Below are 21,895 nucleotides of genomic sequence, written 5' to 3'. Positions count from 1 at the left end.
CTGTGTTTTGCGGCTGGGCTCTTGGCCGTTATGTCCGACCGTAAACCTACGGACACGGAATTGTTAGCGGGGGCGAGAAAGTTGCAGGAGAAACTGGGGTGGTCAGATCAAAAAAAGGTTCTGCTCAGTGACGTAGCAACGTTTGAACAGCATTTAGGAGTCAATATACGGGTGGTGCTGTATGCGGCAAAAGGTGGATGGGGCTTTTTTAAAACGGGGGGCCCAGTGTACCCCAAGACTTTTTTCATCCCGTTGCACGATGAGCATTACTATGGGGTTCTGGATGTGAAAAAGTTGTTTGGTGTGAAAAATTATCGTGAGTTTTCCCACATGGCGTACAGTCACGACCACTCTTGCAGGTATCGTTGCCGCCTCTGTTTGAGCGTAACGTGCTTGGACAGCATGGGCGTGCAGCTGAGGTGTCCTAGCTGTAGACTGTTGTTGAGCCAAAGAGTGTTTAGACGGACACGTCGACTGTGCATCAAAAAAACAAGTTGAATGCCTGTCTAAAGCTTTGTGTGATAAGTGTCAGTCTTATGTGGACAAGCGGCACAGGTGTAAAGGGAGGCGCTGTAAGCAGTGTCAGGGTTTGATCGCTGGTGATGTAGAGTCACCTGTGTTTTATGGACAGCCTTAGAAAGCCCGAATCATCAGAAAAGTACCTTTTTTTATGATTTTGAATGCACGCAGGAGACTGGTTTGCACATGCCCAATTACATTTTTGTTATGTCCCTAAAGCCGGGAAAATCCTGGGAATTTTAGGGCGACGAGTGTCTTTCTATGTTTGTTGAGACCTTTATTGGCAAAGAGTTCTGGGACTACACGTTCCTAGCTCACAATTCCAAAGGTTACGATGCGTACTTCATCGTTAGACAGTTACTGAAGGAAAAGATGTGCCTAGAACTGATCACTCAGGGTACCTCTGGGGGCCAGATTCACCAAAGGGCTTAAGTGCCTAACTGATGGTTTAGGCACCTAACTGCCAGAATCAGGCCCCACTGGGATTCCCAACCCCCCGCCCAGCTGCTGCTCACCACTGCAGGGTCCTAAACTCACTTGAAAGTCATTTACAACAAGAGGGTCCTAGAAGAAGGGTTTAAAACTCTGCCCTTCGGCTTTTAAAAATGGATACGAGGTGGAAACACCCCTTTTCTGCAATTCTCGCAGGGCCTAGCAACTGCGGGAAAAGTTACTTTATAAAAAATGTGTTGGATAATGCCAAACAACCACTGTCTGTTATGCTTGAGAATATTGTGTGGTGTTACAGTCGTTGGCAACCTCTGTATAAAGAACTGCTCTGTAAATATCCCTTTATCAATTTTGTGGAGGGGCTGCCTGATGCTTTTGACGATGACCGTTTGTTTCCTAACAATCAAGTAAATATGATTATCACAGACGATCCGATGAACTCTGCTTGTGAAATCGAGAAAGCTTTTACCAAGTATGTGCATCACAGAAACCTGAGCATTATGTTTATAGTTCAAAACGTATTTTGTCAGGGGGAAAAGAGTCACACGATTAACCTAAACGCAAAAACCCCAGGGATAAATTACAAATCGCTACGCTCACTTGGCAAATGTACCCCTGCAAAGCTGAATTGTTTCTAGAAGCTTTTGAGGATGCTACCAAAAGACCTTATGGCTACCTGGTGGTGGATTTAAATGCTTCCACACCAGAAGCTTATAGACTAAGAACTGGTGTTTTCCCTCCAGACTGGCTGGTGTTTTATTCTTTGAAAAGAACAACAGCCGGGTATAAAAAGAGATGAACTATTGGCAGGCCCCTTTGTAACAGCTGGGGTTGCTGACCGAAAACATGTCTAGCTGTGTAAAGAGAAACCTGGTCCTTTTAAAATGACTTAGCAAATCGTCCCCGCAGCAAAGGAGGGCTAGACTATGTTCGGCCTCTGACGATTTAGTAGCGGCCATCTCAGAAATAGCGCTCAAGCTCCCAACTTCCCTGGGGGTGTAATAGATTTTCTTTAACAGAGCTGCCTAGACATGACTTTTACTGGTACCGTCTTTTACTAACACAAATATTGAAAGGGGACACATTCACATTGACACATTTAAATAAATACGTTTTATTAATCGCCTGGTTTAACACGACCTTTTACAGCCGCCTGTAAAAATGGACTCCATAAGGAAGTCTGAGCTGGTTCATTCTTCCATTTTGTCCTTTTCCAGATGTTCGTCTTGATATCTGTGTCTCATATCATGCATCAGCTGTTTTTGCTTATGTCTATTTACTCCCACGGGGCTACCGATGTGTAAGTTCTCAAAGGCCTCTAGAAAGGCATCGTCGAGCTGTTGAGAGATTTTCAGAAAAGAAAGTAAGCATCCCACTGCTTGTTTTTAGAATTACACAACCTGCTGGTTCCTAACCCCATTACACCCCATCATCAACTGTCACTTCTTAATCATTCATTTACCTGAGCGACGTCTTTTCCATTCACCTTGTCCTCCGGTGACTCCCCGGAGCTGTGTTCCCCTTCCTCCTCCATGGGGGTGGACGACAAGAGGCCACCACGCTCATCGGGGTGTCTCACAAGCAGTTCGGTTTCAGGTTCCGGCGTATCCATCAACGGCTGGGCCAAAGGGCTCCCCTCGGTCGCTCCCTCCTCCTCCTCGGAACTGTCGCTGATGTAGCGCTTTCTCCACGGATGGTCAAAGGGCCTCGGGGCTAAAACAAAGTCCGAAGCTCTCACGAGGGTGGTGAAGGAGTCCATGTTTCCACGATTTCTAAAGCACGCGTTCTTGGTAAAAGATGGCCTCTTCTGCCCCGGCACTGGGACTTATGGGGTGACGGTGCTGCACTCTGATTGGCGGAGGGCGCTGGGAGGAGTTTTTAAAGGGGTCACACGACCCTCTTCTGGGCGGGTCACCCCGTCCTGGAACACCCCCGATTGGTCAAATCTGCTCTCGGGGCGGTCCTATGCGACCGAAACCCATCACGATTGGTAGAGGGCGATGGGAGGACTTCTTAGAGAGGTCACATTATCCACTTCCGGATGGGTCACCCTGCCCCGGGACACCCCCGATTGGTCAAATCTGCTCTCGGGACAGTCCTATGTGGCTGAAACCCCTCCTGATTGGTAGAGGGAAGTGGGAGGAGTTCTTAGAGGGGTCACATGACACACTTTGCTTCCGGTCATCTGTCCGCCATGAACTCAGAAGTAATACTCCCCCATGGGTGGGACTTCAGGTGACAGGTGGTCGCGGCTTAAGGGGTCAAGGGATGGGGTTTAAGGGGCCAAGGGGAGGTGTTACGGTTTGATTGACGGTAGGGTCCTTATACTACTTCTGTTTTCCATACTATTGAATCCCACCCTGCCAGCATGCCCACTAACAGAAGGGGCCCACAAATTCCACCATCTCCCTAGCATCCAGCGGGCACCATCAACAGAGCTCTGTGTCAAGGCATCACCCATCCTCCGTGGCCTGCCACACCCCTGCTAGTCCAGTCCAAACAATGCACCTGGAGGGTGATGGACTTGAACACACAATTCTCAGTTCTGACGTGCAACTGCCCTCTGCTCTGCCCCTCTCCGCTGAGCTCTGCTGCTGCATCCCGCTCTGCTCTGCTCTGCAACACCCTTGGCGACTCTAGACCTGCGCAGGGGACAGATCATCTTGCCGAACTGCCTGGTATTTTTTATGATGAGAACGAACCTCAGGACCGTTGCCCTCAAACCCAAGTCACACATACGCCTGATCAGGCTATAATCAATCCAGTCTCAGTTCCACCCGCGTCATTCGCCTTTCTCTCTTGAGTGGAAGAGTTTGTTCCTGTAATTGAAGATTTGTGGTCCATGGATTAACTATGGAGTTAAATTAACTGCAGATAATTTAAATCACCCACTTACATTTTCTCGTCCTCTGAATATCCCGACAGAAACCCGGAGCGGATAGGAATGGCTTTTGCTACATTTCATCCCAGGGTTTATCAGTTTTATTGGTTTTAGACTGTTTGGCATTTTCCTGCCATTAATCAAGTTCCTCTCGAACCCACTGCTCTGCAGATCCATTCATAATGCTCCATGGATGGATACAAAGGCGGCATCACACTCGTTAGCCACCCACTTACCTGTGACAGTTGGAAATGGGGCCCATGACCCTGAGCTCCAGAAATGCAGCCCTTGAGGAGGGAAAGGAGCAGCTCCTCCGCTATTCAGAGGAAAACAATAAAATCTAATAGATACTTAATCTGGTCTGATGTGCTTTGTGCAACAGAGGTCAGCAGTGCATGTCCATACACAGTCCCCTGGAGATGTAGGGCTGGGGATCATTGCTTGACATGGCTGACTATGAATGGATTGCAGTTAGGACTGGGTGGATTGGGTCTTGTTACCAGATGTGCCCATTACTTTGGGGTATGCTCATTTATTCGGGTTACTCTTCTGGGGAAGGGGATTCTGTAATTCTATCAGTGTACTGTTTGTGTCATTGTGTTTTTATATGGAGCTCTACTTCTCCCTTCTGCAAGTCCCCTCCCAATGGAGCTATCCTGCAGGACCTAGGTTCCCCAGGGCTGGGTTTCTCCAGCCCCAGAACCGGATGAACACACCCACACCCACACATACATTAACAAAGCAAGTCTGAGCGGACGGGTCAATCAGCACTGTCAAGCTGACCCCTTATATGTCTCTGGACTCACTGGGCTGGAGGAAGCAGCACTTTCAAGCTGTCCCCCCTTATATGCCCCTGGGCTCCATGGACTGGGTCAAGCAGCACTTTCAAGCTGTTACCCTTATGTGTCCCAGATTCAGCACGTCCCTATCCCCAATCTCACAACACAATTGCACTGGCAGTAACCTACTCGATGAGCAAACCCCACAGTATTTTGGGTGTTGCAGGGTGTGATGGGTTGGATCATAGAAACCCCCTTCGGAGCGGCCACCTAATATACCAAGACTACCCCTGCTCCTGTTTTCCCTGCCAGCTCAGGACTCCAGCACCCTGTCTTGCTGAGCCAGACACTCCCGTCTGCTCCAACACAGACCCAGGGTCTGAATCACTTGTCCCAGAGCTGCAAGTTTACTTGAAAACAGCTCACAGAAGTGTGCTTGTCTTTAGCACTCAGATGCCCAACTCCCAATGGGGTCTAAACCCAGATAAATCCGTTTTACCCTGCATAAGGCTTATGCCGGGCAAACTCATAAATTGTTCGCCCTCTATAACACTGATAGAGAGAGATGCACAGTTGTTTGCTCCCCCAGGTATTAATACATATTCTGAGTAAATTACTAAATAAAAAGTGATTTTATTAAAAACAGAAAATAGGATTTAAGTGGTTCCAAGTAGTAACAGACAGAACAAAGTAAGTCACCAAGCAAAATAAAATAAAATGTGCAAATCTATGTCTAATCAAACTGAATACAGATAATCTCACCCTCGGAGATGCTTCAGTAAGCTTTTTCTCAGACTGGACTTCTTCCAGGCCTGGGCACAATTCTTTCCCCTGGTACAGCTCTTGTTGGAGCTCAGGTGATAGCTAGGGGATTCTTCATGATGGCTCCTCTCCCCTCTCTTCTCTTCCACCCCTTTATATATCTTTTGCATAAGGCGGGAACCCTTTGTCCCTCTGGGTTTCCACCCCCCCTCACTGGAAAAGCACCAGGTTAAAGATGGATTCCAGTTCAGGTGACATGATCACATGTCACTGCAAGACTTCATTGCCCGCTTGCCAGCACACACATATACAGGAAGACTAACAGGTAAACACAGCCATTTGCAGACAATGGTCCTTCTTAATGGGAGTCAAGATTCCAAACCATCATTAATGGCCCATACTTTACATAATTACAATAGGCCCTCAGAGTTATGTTTTATATTTCTAGTTTTAGATACAAGAGTGGTACATTTCTACAAATAGGATGATCACACTCAGTATATTATGAGCTTTGTAATGATACCTTACAAGAGACCTTTTGCACGAAGCATATCCCAGTTAGATTATATTCACTTATTATCAAATCATTATAAAACTATCCCAGTTACATTATATTCACTTATTATCATGTTTTTATAAAACCATATAGACTGCACAACGTCACACAGGGATCTTTAGCTTAGGTAAAGAAGCGTTGCTGTAGAGTGAATGAGGGAAGCTAAAAACACAAAAGAGTAAAGTTCAGCAAGAGAGAGGGAAGCAACCAACTTAACCATAAAAGTTATTTATTGAATAATAGTGATAACTACACAAGGAGGGCTAAACCAACATAACATACATGATTAAAGGTTAATACCTAAATTAGAAAGGAAAACCGAGAGAGAGAAAGAGGGGGGATCTCACCCACTCTATGAGGCTTGAACTGGTCGGGGTTCCCAGATGATGGTGGTAGCTGAGGGTCCTGAATGCTGGAGACAGGCAGAGCCCCCAGCACGATCAGTCAAGAGAAGATGGAGTTCCAGTGGAACTGATGCATAGTTTGGATCTAAGCATCAGAACCCTGACTGGAGGGTGAGTAGGGATTCCCATGATGCAGTGCTTCCCTGCTTTTTCTGCTCCCAGAATTCAGTGTGGTTCTCTGTTCTCCATTCTGTATGTAAACTGAGATGTCTTCCTGTCCCATCTTCCATGCAGATGAGGCTAGGGGAGTTGTCTCTGCTCTCCATTCTGTATGCAATGGAGATGTCTTCATCTTGTCACCCTTGTCAGGAGGGGTCTAGGTGTTTCTCCCAGCGCCCTTCACTGCTCTCTGCAAGTTTTGTCATCTGATGGGTTTTGGTTTATGCAGAGGATGGGTGGGGGAGGCGGGGGGTGTCTTTCATGAGTCAGGCTGGATACTGCACCCTGGTTCCCCAAGAACACAGAGGTGTCTGGTATCAGTCTAGGACTGTGGTGGGCAACCTGCAGCCCGCGGGCCGCACACAGCTCGTCAGGGTAATCCAGTGGTGGGTTGCGAGACAATTTTACATTGACCGTTCACAGGCACGGCCGCCCGCAGCGCCCAGTGGCCGTGGTTCACCATTCCTGGCCAATGGGAGCTGCGGGAAGTGGCGGCCAGCACATCCCTGCGGCCTGCGCTGCTTCCCGCGGCTCCCATTGGCCGGGAATGCAGAACTGCAGCCACTGGAAGCTGCGGGTGGCTGTGCCTGCGGATGGTCAATGCCAACACTGTCTCGCGGCCTGCCAGCGGGTTACCCTGATGGGCCACAGGTTGCCCACCATTGGTCTAGGAGAAGGACATGCCTGTGGGTAGTGCACTGGGTAGGGACTCAGGAGATCTACCTAAGGGGTTCTAAATACGTGAGGCCCCTCCCTCTTGGGAGGAGCTCCCCATAAACGCCTGCAAAACGAACTCATTATCCACCCTCAGAACTCTCCCGTGCCACGATGCCTGCAGAAAACAAGTGAGAACCGCCAGGCTGCTGGTGCACTGAAACCACGGCCTGCCACGCTGACCAGTATTGTCTGATCATTTCCCTGTACTCCCCAGCTGCCCGTCTCCATCTGTCTGTGGTCTCTTGCCTTATACTGAGATGATAAACGCTGTGGGGAATAACCGTCTTTTTGTTCTGTGTTTGTACAGCACCTAGCGCAGTGGGGCAGGCTCCTAGTGCTGCAGGAATACAAACAACAATAATGATTTAGGATGGAGCATGGAGGGTATAACTAGGAGGACTGGGGTGAAATTCAGAAAAGGACGATTTACCCTGAGCAGCAGGAAAAATGCCTGGGGAGATGCGGTGGGGGCTATAGGATAGCGGGGAAGTCTCGTTATTTCAGACTTTTAAAACTAGCCTGGACATAAGAATGGCCAGACTGGGTCAGATCAAAGGTCCAACTAGTCCAGTATCCTGTCTTGCGACAGTGGCCAATGCCAAGTGTCCCAGAGGAAATGAACAGAACAAGTAATCATCAAGTGATCCTCTCCCTGTCACTCATTCCCAGCTTCTGGCAAACAGAGGCTAGGGACACCATCCCTGTCCATCCTGGCTAATAGCCATTGATGGACCTATCCTCCATGAATATATCTAGTTCTTTTTTGAACCCTGTTCTAGTCTTGGACTTCACAACATCCTCTGGCAAAGAGTTTCACAGGTTGACTGTGCATTGTGTGAAAAAATACTTCCTTTTGTTTGTTTTCAACCCGCTGCCTATTCATTTCATTTCATAACCACTAGTTCTTGTGTTATGAGAAGGAGTAAATAACACTTCCTTATTTACTTTTTCCACATCAATCCTGATTTTATAGATCTCTATCATATCCCCTGCAGTTGTCGCTTTTACAAGCTGAAAAGTCCCAGTCCTATTAATGTCTCCTCAGATGAAAGCTGTTCCATACCCTGAATCATTTTAGTTGCCCTTTTCTGAACCTTTTCCAATTCCAATAGATCTTTTTTGAGGTGGGGCGACCACATCTGCATGCAGTATTCAAGATCTGGGTGTACCATGGATTTATATAGAGGCAATATGATATTTTCTATCTTGTTATCTATCCTTTTCCTAATGATTCCCAACATTTTGTTCACTTTTTTGACTGCCGCTGCACATTGAGTGGATGTTTTCAGAGAACTATCCACTATGACTCCAAGATCTCTTTCTTGAGTGGTAACAGCTAATTCAGACCCCAGCATTTATATGGATAGTTTGAATTAGTCTTTTCCATCTTGTATGGGTCACGTTCCCTGGAGGCCTCACTCCCCTGAAGGCAAGGGAACTAAACCACTGAGAATCTGACCCCGCTGTTGGGTGTGTCACGGATTGAGTGAGACGTGGCTGATTTTTCACCCTCTGTCTCTTTGTTTAATGGTGGCTCAGGTCCACTTTGCAGAGGGAGCAGGAGCTGGACATTGGAGTCTCTCCAGGGCAGGGACCGTGTCTCCCTGTAGATGCGAGTTCAGCACGTGGCACAATGGGAGTGTGACCGGGTGTGCCACTCATGGGGTGTTCGTTTGACACCTCCTGCTGGTCACTCCGTGGATTAGCTCCAAGGTCAACACCCTTTCCATGGTTGCGTGCCGTCACACAGTCTGTTCTCTTCAGGCTGCAGCTCCTCTCTTGTTCCGGGAACCACATCCTCCTCTTTGTGACTCAGCCCCCTGGTCAGGTCACTCAGGATTTCCCCCCCTGCTGGAGTACAGTCCTTCAATTCTCTGTCACTCCTGCAGTGACCCTGGCAGTCTTCCTGTTCACTGCCCCACTGGTCTATGCCTCACCCTCGGTGGCTGGTAGGGGAACCTGGGCCTGCCCTCTACTCCGGGTTCCAGTCCAGGGATCCTCAGCCCAGCAGTTCTTGGCTTTCTTCTCTTAGTCCTCACGGCTCCTTCCCTGGACTGTTTCCTACCACTCCTGGTTCTCCTCCACCCCCCTTCCTCTGGGAGTACAAGCTCCAAATACTCCTTCCTCCTCCCAGGGAGGGACTGCAGCCTATGCATCTCTGCAGCCTCCAAACCCATCCCCCTCTTCCCAGGGAGGGACTGCAGCCTATGCATCTCTGCAGCCTCCAAACACGTCCCCTCTTCCCAGGGAGGGGCTGCCCTTTCCCAGCAGCAGCCCCTGTCTGTTGCCAGCTTTCTGACTTTCTAGGCCTGGCCTATTCCTGCCCAGCTGAACCTGCTTGCCATCAATTCCCTGCTCCCTGGCTCTTCCTCCAGGTGTAGCCTATGGCGTTAATAGGCCTGCCTGGGCACCTTAACCCCTTCCAGTCCTGTGTGGTGTGGACACCCCATCACAGGGAGCATGATCCTGGCTGGTGCATTTGGGCACCGCTCTAATGTCCATTAATAGGGGGCAGGGCCAGATTCTCCAAAGCTGCCCCAGATCTCTCCAGTCAGCTTTGCTTTCCCCCAGCCCCTTTCACCCTAGAGCCCAAGTTAAAACTAGCTTCTTTGTGTGACATCCTCCTTTGGGTACCTGGCCTGCCAGGAGTTACTCAGCCAATCCCTGCTCCCCTGACAAGAGGCTGCCCAATCAGGAAAGGCCATTGGCTCAGCAGATCAGCTGATTTGGGGGTGATGTCATAGCGAGATCCTGGCATGTTGGGCTTCCTGGTAGAAGCCTTTAACAGCATAAGTGAGTAGCACTGGGAGCGACAGCCCAGGCGCTGGGCGTTGGGGGTAAGTAGCAAAGGAAGGCAAATTATCCCCTGGGAGCGAAGCAGTGAGGAGCTCAGGGAGGGAGGCCAGCGGGGGGGTCTGTTGCTTTGGTGGGTTTGAACCCTGGGATCCCAGATGGGTTGTGCCTGGCATTGGGTTAGCAGGACAATCCCATGGGGAGGAAGTGGCGCGAGGGGGTTTTACAAAACCCATTGGCACCGTTTGCCGTCTTTCTATTCCGTGTCTCCTAAAAGCCCAGGCTGGGGCTGAAAGCGCCGCGATCCCCCCATGCAGAGTGGCTCCCCGTCACTGGGTGTGTCCAGCTGCAGGCTCCCTCTTTGTCTGTCCGTCCTGTCTGACTCCCACGTGCTGGCTCGCCCTCACCCCTTGGGAGGGCCCACTTTGCTTTGCTGCTTGGCGAGGTGCAGGCTCCGGTGCCTGTAGCAGCATCCAGGAGTGGGAGCCACTGGACCACTCCAAGAGAGACGCCCAGCTCCACCCCAACAGCTGGGCACCAGCTCCTTCCTTATCAGCATCCCAGAGCTCATCTGTGCTTGGAGCAGGGCTGCCTGTGCCCCGCTGGTGGGTGCATCCACCCGGGCAGGGAGAAAGTGCAGTGAGTCCAAATCTAAATGCACTGGTTGGTTCTTTCCTTTCAAAAGTGGGGGCCAGTGTTTACTCTGGGGCTGGATTCTGTATGTTTGACATTTTCTTTCCTACTAATCTGTCTAGCCATAACTGGATTGCATGGGGGTTTCTCTCTCTCTCTCTCTCTGTCTTTCTTTCCTTTTCAACCCCACAATAGGTGCATTGGGCCTGATTCTGATCTCCAGCTGGTGTAAACAAGGAGTAGCCCCACTGAAGTGAGTTTACATGGGGGTAAAGTCAGTGTACGTGGGATCAGGATCAGGCCCGTTGAGTTCAAGGCTCGCGGGCTGTACCCAGAGCACAGGCGGGTCTCTGATCCCACTTCCCATCTGGCTGCAAATCACTGCCTCCCTGTCCACACAACCCACCCACCTTTGGGTGGAAAACTCCATTAGCCCCGAGTGGGGTCAGTTAGCGTCACTCCCAGTTCCAGAACATGCCCCGAGGATGTCGCCTTTGGGGGCAGCCCCACCTGAGAGCCAGCTGGGGCGGGACGGGATTGCAGGGGCCTGGCCCGGGGGTTCCCAGGTGGCTTCCCCTGCATTACTAGATGGGAACAGCAGGCCCCAAAGCAGCAAGACGTGAGGAAGCAGCCAGGGGACGGGGGGTGCTGTCAGTGTTGGAAAGCTGCGGGGGGGGGGGGGGGGGAGTCTGCTTTATTGATGGAGGCAGGAAACGTTCTTTCCTTGTGATGTCTTTAAATATTTATTTCTGATGGGGGAGGGGCAGGTGAGAGAGAGGAGAACTGGGCAGCAGCTGGAGGGCCAAGAAATGCATCGAGCTTTTAAAAGCTGAACCAGCCCTGGGGAGGGTGGAGGTTTCCCCACCTGGGGAGGGCTGTGCAGGCAAATCGCAGCAGCCCTTCCAGACGCACGGGCGCCTCATTGTTCAGCCCAGATGAGCTCATCTGGCATTATGCAGGGCGGCTGCTGCCTCTGTCTAGCAAACAGCAGCGCTCACAGCAAAACTAACTGGGAGTCGTCAGTGGGCTTCTTTTAATCTCCAGCGCCTGCTTCCACAATCCTGGTGGGCTCCCTGCCCCGCAGCCTGCCTGGCCCTCCGGCTGTTTCCAGCCAGGATGCTGGTGCCCCTCAATCCTGACCTGCAGCCCCCCTGTTGTCCCAGCCCTGGGCTCCCCACACAGCCCTGTCCATGCCCCTCACTCCTGACCTGCAGCCCCCCGGCTATCCCAGTTCTCAGCCTCTCTTGAGTAAAGAGGTACAATGTGGAGATTTGTGTGGCAATGCTGAGAGATGGACAGACATGCACTGGGGTCTGGGAGGAATCGTTTCAAGCGTTCACTTCAATCAGGCCTTCAGAAGGGCTAGCCCGCGGCCCCTACAGCGCATTTCTTCATTAGCAGCTGAGGAACGTGCGTTTCAATGGGAGCAGAGGGGTTCCAATCAAGGTGGCTGGGCCGCATAGAATGTCAGAGCCCCCTCCAGCCTTTGTAACTATGTTGACATGGGATCATCCCGTGCACGGCTGCAGCAGGGGGAAATTCCCCCTTAGCTGAAAAGGCAGCAGCCTGGGTTGGGGGGCAGTAGTGTTGCCGGCACAGAGGGCCCGAGGACAGCAACAGCGGGGTTCGTTGCCCGGTGTGCTTTGCGCCAATGAACACACCAGGGTGGAGAAGCAAACAACGTTTATTTGAGATTTCAAAGCGGTGCAAGGAGACAGGCACGTCTCAGATCAAGCACACTGAGACAAGCAGCTTTCCCTTTTTATTCTTTTTGCAGCTAGGCTTCACCCTTTACCCCCCTTACTTTCCCCCCTTCTTTCCCCCTTCTCCCTCCCTTCCTCCTATAATAGTTTACTTTTAGCAAGTAGCAAGCAATTACATGTCACAGCTAAGTTCCTCCCTCTTCCCCCGTCCCTTCTTCTACAAAAGGCGTGTTTATGCATTTGAGCAGTTAAATCATTTTGGTGGCTATAAGTCTAGCTTGTTAGTAACACTTCTCTAAACCATTATCTGGTCCTATTTCCCTTTGATTTATTATCTCCCCTTCAGCCAGAAACATACAGGCCTCATTATTACCGAACTGGCTGTTACACATTCCAATTTCTGTCCCTGGCTTTTGAGGTCGATTAGAGTTAAACATGGAGGAACTTTGGTTCATTTAGGCCTAGTGACACCAACAGTAGGTCTGGTAAGTGAAGCCCACGCTGCCCCAGCATGTGGCTTAGCGTGGTGCCTGGGCGTTGGGGGAACGATGGGTTAATGACTTCTGACCTATTTCGCTAGTCTAGGTTTTCCCAGAGTACCTGTCGCAACAGCAGCAGGATTCAATCCAGCAAGGACACACGTTTGGTGTTCAGACACCAGCACAAACCGCTCCCCGCCACTAGCCCTTTTCCCATGTGGCCCAGCCTATCGCCGTGAGTGTGACATCCCCGGACAGGAGCGCTCTTTGCTAAGCCCTGGCTGGGTGGCTGTCCAGAGTTTTAAAGAGGGATTTCCATGGAGAGAGGCCAGGTGCTTGCAGAAGAGAGGGACCTTCCCCCCAAAGAACCTTGGATGAGTCAGGTATTGGCCCCACTGCCTCACCTGCCATTGTAGCCTGGGACAACCCATTGGGTTTTAATGCACTTGTGGTTTCTGATGGGAGAGCTAGAGGGCCAGACGGGGTGACGGTGGCCCCAGGGCCCTCTGTGATCTCCAAACCCAGAGGATCAAAGAACAGTTTAGCAAACTCTCCTCCTGCTGGGATGTCAGGGGTGCCGGAACCAAGGGAGGGGTCCTGGGGGCCATGGCCCACCCACTTTTTAACATGGGTGTAGTAGCTGAGTGCAGCCCTTGGCCTGTGCCCCTACCCCCTGGGGCACCCCACACAGGGTACGTGGGGGGTCTGGGGCTCACCACAACGGTCCGGGGCTCCCTGGGCAGCTCTTACCATGGCTCGGCTCCAGCTTCCGGCCTGGCCGGGGGCGGGGCCTTGTGGGGGAGAGGAGGAGCAGGGGGCAGTGCCACAGTTCTAGCATCAGTGGCCCCCCAACTTCGACAGAGGTTCCGGCGCTCCTGTGTGATGTGAATAGGTCTCTATGGCTCTGGGCCATTGGGCTGCCCCTGAGACAAGGCGATGGGGATCTGAGTGATATGGAGGGTCAATGGCGCTCATCTGTGGCTCAGGATCGAGGCCCCTCTGCGGGGGGTGAGGGGACTGGGATAGCAAGGGGTGCTGCGGGATAAGATTGAGGAGCTTCGGGGGGGGGGGGATCTCAGGACAGGGATAGCAGGGGGTGGGGGTTGCCGGTCGGGATTGAGGTGCATCAGCAGAGCTGCGTGGGGAGCCCAGGACTGGGATAGTGGTGGATGGTGATACCAGAGAAACTCCATTTTGAAGTCCCCAGACTCCCTTTTGTGTTCCTGGCTTTCATTTTAAGTAAGCCAGAGTCACTCCACCATTAGCTGACAGCTGTAGGTCAGGTAACACTAGAAATTGGTGGGAAAATCAAATTAGTGGGGAAAAGAAAGTGGTAAATTGTGATGATTAAGCAGATCATACCACTGAGAGGTACATGATGGTTGTAAGTCTAAAACTCGAATTGACAGTTAGCCAAAGAAGGTAAACAAGGTTAAAGCAACAGGTTGACTGTGCGTTGTGTGAAGAAATACTTCCTTTTGTTTGTTTTAAACCTGCTGCTATTAATTTCATTGGGTGACCCCTAGTTCTTGTGTTATGAGAAGGAGTAAATAACACTTCCTTGTTTACTTTTTCTACATCGATCATGATTTTATAGACCTCTATCATATCCCCCCTTAGTCATCTCTTTTCCAAGCTGTAACCTCTGATGGAGGCTAAGTTTCGTTTCTGCTGTTCCAGGAAATTAAGGAGGAGGCAGGAGTCAGTCAGAGGACACAGAGTTAGAAATACTTTTGTTCCTCAGTAAGTGACAGGTGTTTTTACTGGTTAAGGTGGCTAGATTCTGTAGGACTTTGAGGAGGGTGAGGGTAAGACAAGCTGCTCATTATCTGACAGAGAGGGAATGGCTGCGTGAGCTGCTTTACTGTATGTGGTGCATTGTATCTGGTGTGTCCGGGACGGGTGGTTAGGTTCGGTGCTCTCACTGGGCTATTTTCTGTTTGATGTGCACAGATGTTTCATGACATTGACTGAAGTTCTGCTTGGGCAAGTTTGTTCACTTTAATAGTCTTGAAAACTTCCTGGTTCCTTGCAAGCTGTCGGTGCTCTGCACCTCTGGAAATCAGGGCCCTTTAATTTAGGTGCCTTAATATGGATTTAGGTACCTAATTTAGAAACACTGGAATTGTCAACCTGGATCAGATCAGGGTGCATCTAGTTATTCTCTTGTCTCTGACAGTGGCCAGCACTAGCTTCTGCATACAGGGCCAGCCCTAGACCAAATGTCACCCCAGGCGAGGAGCATCTTCGGCGCCCCCTCCAATCGTTAAACTTGTGAATACCTTATTTTTTATTGCATTTGTAGCCCATTTCAAGACTTTGACCCATGATTTGCATGCATGATTTATCCCTGTCATATAAGACAATAAATTTGCACAGTAGGATCTGCAAATCTATATTTATTCATGCCAAATATAAATAAAATATACCTGCAAGGCTGACAACATTCTAGGAGGTTCGAGGAAAATGTAGTTCTCAGAAAGTCCAGAAGGTTCCACAAGATTCTACAAAGGTCCCAAACATTCTAGGAGGTGAGTGAAAAATGAATCCGCATACAGAATACCTAAAACATTTAAACATTTTACTTCAAACATTCTATTTTCCCTTTTGTCACTAAGATCAGTGCCGAGGGTGTCTTTACAAATTCGTCAAAACACAACAGGTCAGGATGGTTACCTTAGCAACCTAGCACTGGAGTGAGGGGATTGGTTTTTGGCCCTCAGCCTGCCAGACACATACTTTCATGTTGCCATACAGGCAGTTTCTCTGATTTGTTTTGGGACAAGATCACTATCAGTACAAGATACTGCCCTTTGGCCTTTCCACGGCCCCCTGAGTCTTTTCCAAAGTTCTAGCCATGGTGGTGGACCAACTCCGCAAGAAAGGGGTCATGATATACACATATTTAGATGACTATCTACTCAAGGCCTCCACTCGGAAGGAAGCCACGAAGTGACACAAAAGACAATGTCACTCTTTACAAAACTCCAAATAAACATTCAAAAGTCAATGGTGACATCAGTACAAGAACTAGAATTCATTGGCGCTCACCTAAACTCATTGGAGGTGAAAGCTTCACTACGGCCACACAGATTTGCCATCCTAGTGAATCTGATCAACACTACTGTTAACAGTCCACAAACATCTGCCGGGAGTTGCTTCCAACTATTAGGCCACATGGCGGCAACTATCTACATTGTAAAACATGCCAGATTAGGCATGCACTGCCTATAAGGGTGGCTCAGGACAGTGTACATCCCACACAGATACAATCTGAGCAAGCCTCTCAACATACCATGGAAGGTCAAGGACTCGCTACCGTGGTGGCTGCTTGGTCTGGTGCATCTATTCGCCAGTAGTTCAAGAAAGCTCTCTGGCCATTCAATGCGTGTCTATGAGAGTGACCAGGTCATCATAAGAGGAAGAGTCATTTTGGCCATCCCAAACTTTGACCAACTTTGTAGGTCTGGCAGTAGTCCTCTTGTGAAGCTGTCCAAAAGCAAGAGGTCTATGTCTTTTTCTGTACTGTGCGTCACAGGACATAGCCACTTCAACATTAGATTGATCAGGTCAAACAGTTGTGATCTTGGCATTTTGCTCTTCTGCTACTTCCACCGTGGAATCTCTCGGCCCTCATGGCTGTCGTCACTCCAGCTCTTGCCAGTATCTCAGCTTTCAACGGGGAATTGTCTTTAGCAGCTTGCATTGCCATGTCATAGTAGGCCTTCTGAGCCTCCCCACACAGCACAGGAGTGAGGATATGTGGCCCCACTGGTCTCACATTGGCCGCTCTTTCAGACATGAGGAGCTACACCTTGATATCACGTTCTGCAGATAATTGCTGGTCTTTAGGGATCAGATCCCATCATGGCCACCTCCCAGAGTGGTCAGGGCTTTCAGTTGCCTCACTCCCTCCCATAGGGTGGCTTGGTCCTGGGCCACCTGATTCATCAGAAGTTGATTTTTTGTTGTTGTATTCATACAGATTCCTGTTGAGGGCCATCTGGACTCAGGTAGCCTCTTGTTATATAACAGTGGCCTGTGCCAGCGCCCTCACCACATCATCCATTTTCAGGACTGATGTACCTTAGTGGCTCTCAAACTTTTTTACTGGTGACCCCTTTCACATAGCAAGCCTCTGAGTGTGACCCCCCCTTATAAATTAAAAACTCTTTTTGATATATTTAACACCTGTGACAGGGTCAGGCCAGATGGCTACAAGAGAGTGGTCGAAGGTAGATACATTAGCTCCAGGTTAAGCAGGTCCCTTTTCCCTGGGTAAGATAACAGGGACTATTCCAAAACACTCAGGAACTTTCTAGAACTAATTAAGGCAGGCAGGCTAATTAGGACACCTGTAGCCAATTGGGAAGTTACTAGAATTAATTAAGGCTAATCAGGACACCTGGTATAAAAAGGCTCTCACCCCCCAGTTAGTGAGGTGTGAGTAAGGAGCTGTGAGTGAGAGGACATGCTGCTGGAGGACTGAGGAGTACAAGTGTTAAAGGACATCAGGAGGAAGGTCCTGTGGTGAGGCTAAATAAGGTGTTGGGAGGAGGCCATGGGGAAGTAGCCCAGGGAGTTGTAGCTGTCGCACAGCTGTTCCAGGAGGCATCTAGACAGCTGCAGTCCACGGGGCCCTGGGCTGGAACCCGGAGTACAGGGCGGGACCGGGTTCCCCCCAAGCCTCCCAACTCCTGATCAGATGCAGAAGGAACTGACCTGGACTGTGGGTTCTACCAGAGAGGAAGGTCTCTGGGCTGTTCCCCAACCCACAGGGTGAATCTCTGAGGCGAACAAATCCGCCAATAAGCGCAGGACCCACCAAGATAGAGGAGGAACTTTATCACACACCATTATAAATGCTGGAGGCAAAGCAGGATTTGGGGTGGAAGTTGACAGCTTACAACCCCCCATATAATAACCTCATGACCCCTGAGGGATCCTAACCCCCAGTTTGAAAACCCTGATCTACTTCATGCCTGGGATAGTCCACTGCATCAAATCCCACCCCAGACACCACGTGTGGCAAGGTGTAAGAGCCAGCAGGGCTAGAACCTAGGACCATAGGGGCTTTGCACCACCGACAGCTCCACAGGAGACCTGGGCTGGGCAGCTACAGGAGGCCCCTGTGAAGTCAGGTTCAGCAGGAAGTAACTCCCAGTAGGACCGGAGTGGCGGCCCCTCACAGCCCGCTGATTGGCCGATACCAGTATATAAACCAGGAAGCCATGAAGGGGAGCCGTCTGAGCAACAACACAGACCGAGTGCCTGTTTCTGCTCCTGACCCTGCTGGTGATAGACCCTAGACTCCGGCTTTTGACCCTGGTTCGTCCTCGACTTCGCTATTTGATCATTGTCTGTAACCTCGCTCTCAACACCAATCTCCTGGTAACCAGACCCTGCCTGCCTCCTGACACCTCTGGCCTGTCTCAGACTCTGACCTCCTGATAGCTGACCTGGCCTGACTGCTGACACCTGCTCTGACCACTAGGTCAGACTGCCCACGTTCTGGTCATGACACAGAGAGTCAACATCTTCCTCACTTAGCTGCTTAAATTACCAACCCCCACACGGGTGTGTGGTAAAGCAGAGATTCTAGTTAGCTCTGACTGGATACTGATGGATGGGCTCTGGGCTGATAGATCAACCTCTGACTGCCTTGGTAGCTGAGGGAAAGGCAGTTGGCAGGACAGGCTGTCTTGGAGGACAGGGCAGGACTGGTGGCTTTGCTGCAGGGGGCTCCATTTTTAAGCCTTCCTAAAAGGGTGGAGTTACAGGACTGGCTCCACCTCTTAGCTCTCCCTAGACCTGCCTCCAGGTCGGAAGTGTATATAAAAGAATCCTTGAGGGCTTGCTGCCATGGAAACCGATTAAGATGATGTTTGTTGCTGGGGGCTGAGTTGAGGGAATATTTCACAGCTCCAGAGACTGGGTGAGCTGGGTGTGGGTTCAGAGAGACCCCTGGGTTGTCCCAGTGCATGACTCAGGTCCCCTTTTGCTTTGGGGTATTGTATGTAGTTGCCCAAGGCACTACCTCGTTGTAACAAACAGGTGTGTGTGTCCTCACCACTGCCCTCTGTTGGATGGAAACAGAACTACTCAGCCATGTGTGTATCAGCCTCTCTACCAGAAACAGCTCAGGTGTTGGGCATCCAGAAGCAAAGACCCCTTTTGAAATATCAGCACCACTTGTCCTCACCAGTCCTCCAGGAGTTTTCAGAAATATATTTTCAGAAATAATTGTTAATAGATCTGAGATTGCTTCAGGTAGTTCTTTAATTACCCTAGGATGAATTTCATCAGCCCCTGCTGACCTCAATACATCTAACTTATGGAAAATATTCTTTAACCTATTCTTTCCCTATTTTGGCTTGTATTCCTTCCCTCTTGTTAATATTAATTGTGTTCAGTATCTGGTCACCATTCACTTTTCTAGTGAAGACTGAAGCAAAACAGGCATTAAACACCTCTGCTTTCTTGATATCATCAGTTAGTAGCTCTCCTTCCCCGCTAAGTAGGGGACCTACACTTCCCTTTGTCATTCTCTTGCTCCCAATGTATTTAAAGAATCTCTTGTTGTTCCCTTTTATGTTCCTTGCTATTTAACTCATTTTGTGCTTTAGCCTTTCTGATTTTGTTTCCACGTTCCTGTGCTATTCTTTTGTACTAGCAATTTGTCCATCTTTCCCCTTTTTGTAGGATTCCTTTTTATTTTCAGGTCTTCATTAAAGAGCTCCTGATGGAGCCATATTGGCCTCTTACCATTCTACTTCTCTCTCCTTCGCACTGAGATAGTTTGCAGTTGTGGTGTGTCAAGGCTGCTTCCCCACTCTGAACTTTAGGGTACAAATGTGAGGGCCTGCATGAAAACTTCTAAGCTTAACTACCAGCTTAGATCTGGTCCGCTGCCACCACTCCCAAAGCTAGTTCCCTTCCCTGGGTAGCCTTGAGAGACCTTCACCAATTCCCTGGTGAATACAGATCCAAACCTTAAAACAAGGAGATCTTAAAACAAGGAGAAATTAACCATCCCCCCTCCTACCTCCCACCAACTCCTGGTGGATCAAGATCCAACCCCCTTGGATCTAAAAACAAGGAAAATTCAATCAGGTTCTTAAAAAGAAGGCTTTTAATTAAAGAAAAAAGGTAAAAATCATCTCTGTAAAATCAGTATGGAAAATAACTTTACAGGGTAATCAAACTTAAAGAGCTCAGAGGACCCCCCTCTAGCCTCAGGTTCAAAGTACAGCAAACAGAGATAAACACTCTAGTAAAAGGTACATTTACAAGTTGAGAAAACAAAGTAAAACTAACACGCCTTGCCTGGCTATTTACTTACAAGTTTGAAATAGGAGAGACTTGTTTAGAAAGATGTGGAGAACCTGGATTGATGTCTGGTCCCTCTCAGTCCCAAGAGCGAACGAACTTCCCAAACAAAGAGCACAAACAAAAGCCTCCCCCCCCACCAAGATTTGAAAGTATCTTGTCCCCTTATTGGTCCTTTGGGTCAGATGCCAGTCAGGTTACCTGAGCTTCTTAACCCTTTACAGGGAAAATGATTGTGGAGTCTCTGGCCAGGAGGGATTTTATAGTACTGTACACAGGACAGCTGTTACCCTTCCCTTTATAGTTATGACAGCCTGTAATACTGTGTCCTTGAGGCTGCCAGCTCTTCTGAACTCCTTTTTCCTTGAGGTTTTCTTCCCATAAGCTCCCAGTAAGGTCCTACAGGAGCAGGAGCAGAGAGAATTCTCTTATGTCTCCTTCTCTGGAACATCTGGAGCACAGCTGCCCTTGTTGCGTGCACAGCTAAGGTTGCTGGTTGCTGCTTTCAGAGCTGAAGGTTAACCCTTTGAGTGCATGGGACTTGCCCTGCCACACTGACTGCTGAATTGAGTGTTGTGTGTTTAACCTGCTCTGATGCACCGATTACAGGACTGACTGTTAACTGTGTTTTTACCTGCTGTACCACATTCACTGTAGAATTGAATGTTCTTCATTAAGTTTTCTTTCTCTCTCTCTCTCTCTCTCAAGCAGTTAGGAAAGGGTTAACAAGTATTCGTGCAGTTGCTCTAGTAGTTGACTGTTGCTAGTTTGAATGCATCATTAAAGCTCCGATCTCTCAGTGCAAGTGTCATAGGAAATTTTATGTTAAGGGAGGGGCTGAGGCGGAGGAAGAAGGATCAGCCTGAGGAAGAAAGATGTGGACAGTGAATCCATCTCAACCCACCGAGCTCCCCGGTCATTGAAAGGTAAGACTTGTATTGACTATTACGGATAGCTGGCTTATAGTCGGGGAAATGACTGTATGGATTGCCCTCTGCTGTTAAATAAAGGTTTCAAAGAAGACCTCAACTCTGTGTCGTCAGCCACTCCACCACCAAAGGGTAAGCCTTTGGGAGGATCCTGGATGAGTTGGTAACACTTACTTACCAATTCTCTGTTAAAGCCTGCTATTTTAATTCCATGGTCTTATTCTGTGACTCTGACTCCTTTCCTTTCAATCATGAATTCTATCATTCCATGATCACTTTCACCCAAATTGCTTTCCATCTTCAGAGTCGCAAATGATTCCGCCCTGTTAGTCAGAATCAAGTCTAAAATGGCTGTCCCCCCGGTTACTTCCTCCAATTCTTGGAACAAAAAGTTGTCCCCGGTACATCCTAAGAACATACTCGTCAGATATCTAGGTAGTTAAAGTCCCCCATTACTACCAGGGATTATGTTTTGGATACTTCTGTTATTTATTCTAGAAATGCCTCATCTACTACCTTCTGATTTGGTGGCCTATTGTAGGAGGCCTACTGTGACATCACCCCTATATTTTACTCCTTTTCTCTTTACCCAGAGACTGTCAACTCGTCTGCCTCTCACCTCCTTCTGGACCTCAGAATCCATATATATATATTCTTGATGTACGTTGCAACCCCTCCTCTGTTTGTACCCTGCCTGTCCTTCCTGAACAAACCATGTCCCTCTATACCAACCTTCCAGTCATAAGTCTTATCCCACCAAGTCTCTCTGATGCCAATTCAATCATAATTTTTCTGATGTACT

The 21,895-nt window shown here is 49.2% G+C and overlaps 1 protein-coding gene and 1 long non-coding RNA gene across 3 annotated transcripts in view; one reads left to right on the top strand and one right to left on the bottom strand.

Annotated features, from left to right (window-relative positions):
* LOC135982137 (uncharacterized) overlaps positions 1-21,895 on the bottom strand; it is a 530,422-nt gene that overhangs the window by 336,452 nt on the left and 172,075 nt on the right. The gene's annotated exons all lie outside the window — the stretch shown is intronic.
* Positions 10,014-21,895, top strand: part of LOC101950004 (nuclear GTPase SLIP-GC) — a 113,554-nt gene continuing 101,672 nt past the window's right edge. The window contains exons 1-2 of one of the 2 annotated variants that reach the window (XM_065587427.1): positions 10,014-10,064; positions 20,995-21,090. The gene's annotated coding sequence lies outside the window, so the exon portion shown is untranslated. Of the gene's footprint in view, positions 10,065-20,921; positions 21,091-21,895 lie in introns of those variants that run through there. The other variant, XM_065587426.1, reaches the window with a different exon arrangement.

The sequence above is a fragment of the Chrysemys picta genome, chromosome 3 (assembly GCF_011386835.1).
Source record: "Chrysemys picta bellii isolate R12L10 chromosome 3, ASM1138683v2, whole genome shotgun sequence".
NCBI classification, from domain to species: domain Eukaryota; kingdom Metazoa; phylum Chordata; order Testudines; family Emydidae; genus Chrysemys; species Chrysemys picta.
Note: the sequence above shows the minus strand (reverse complement) of the source record. Positions and strands in the feature narration are given on the sequence as shown.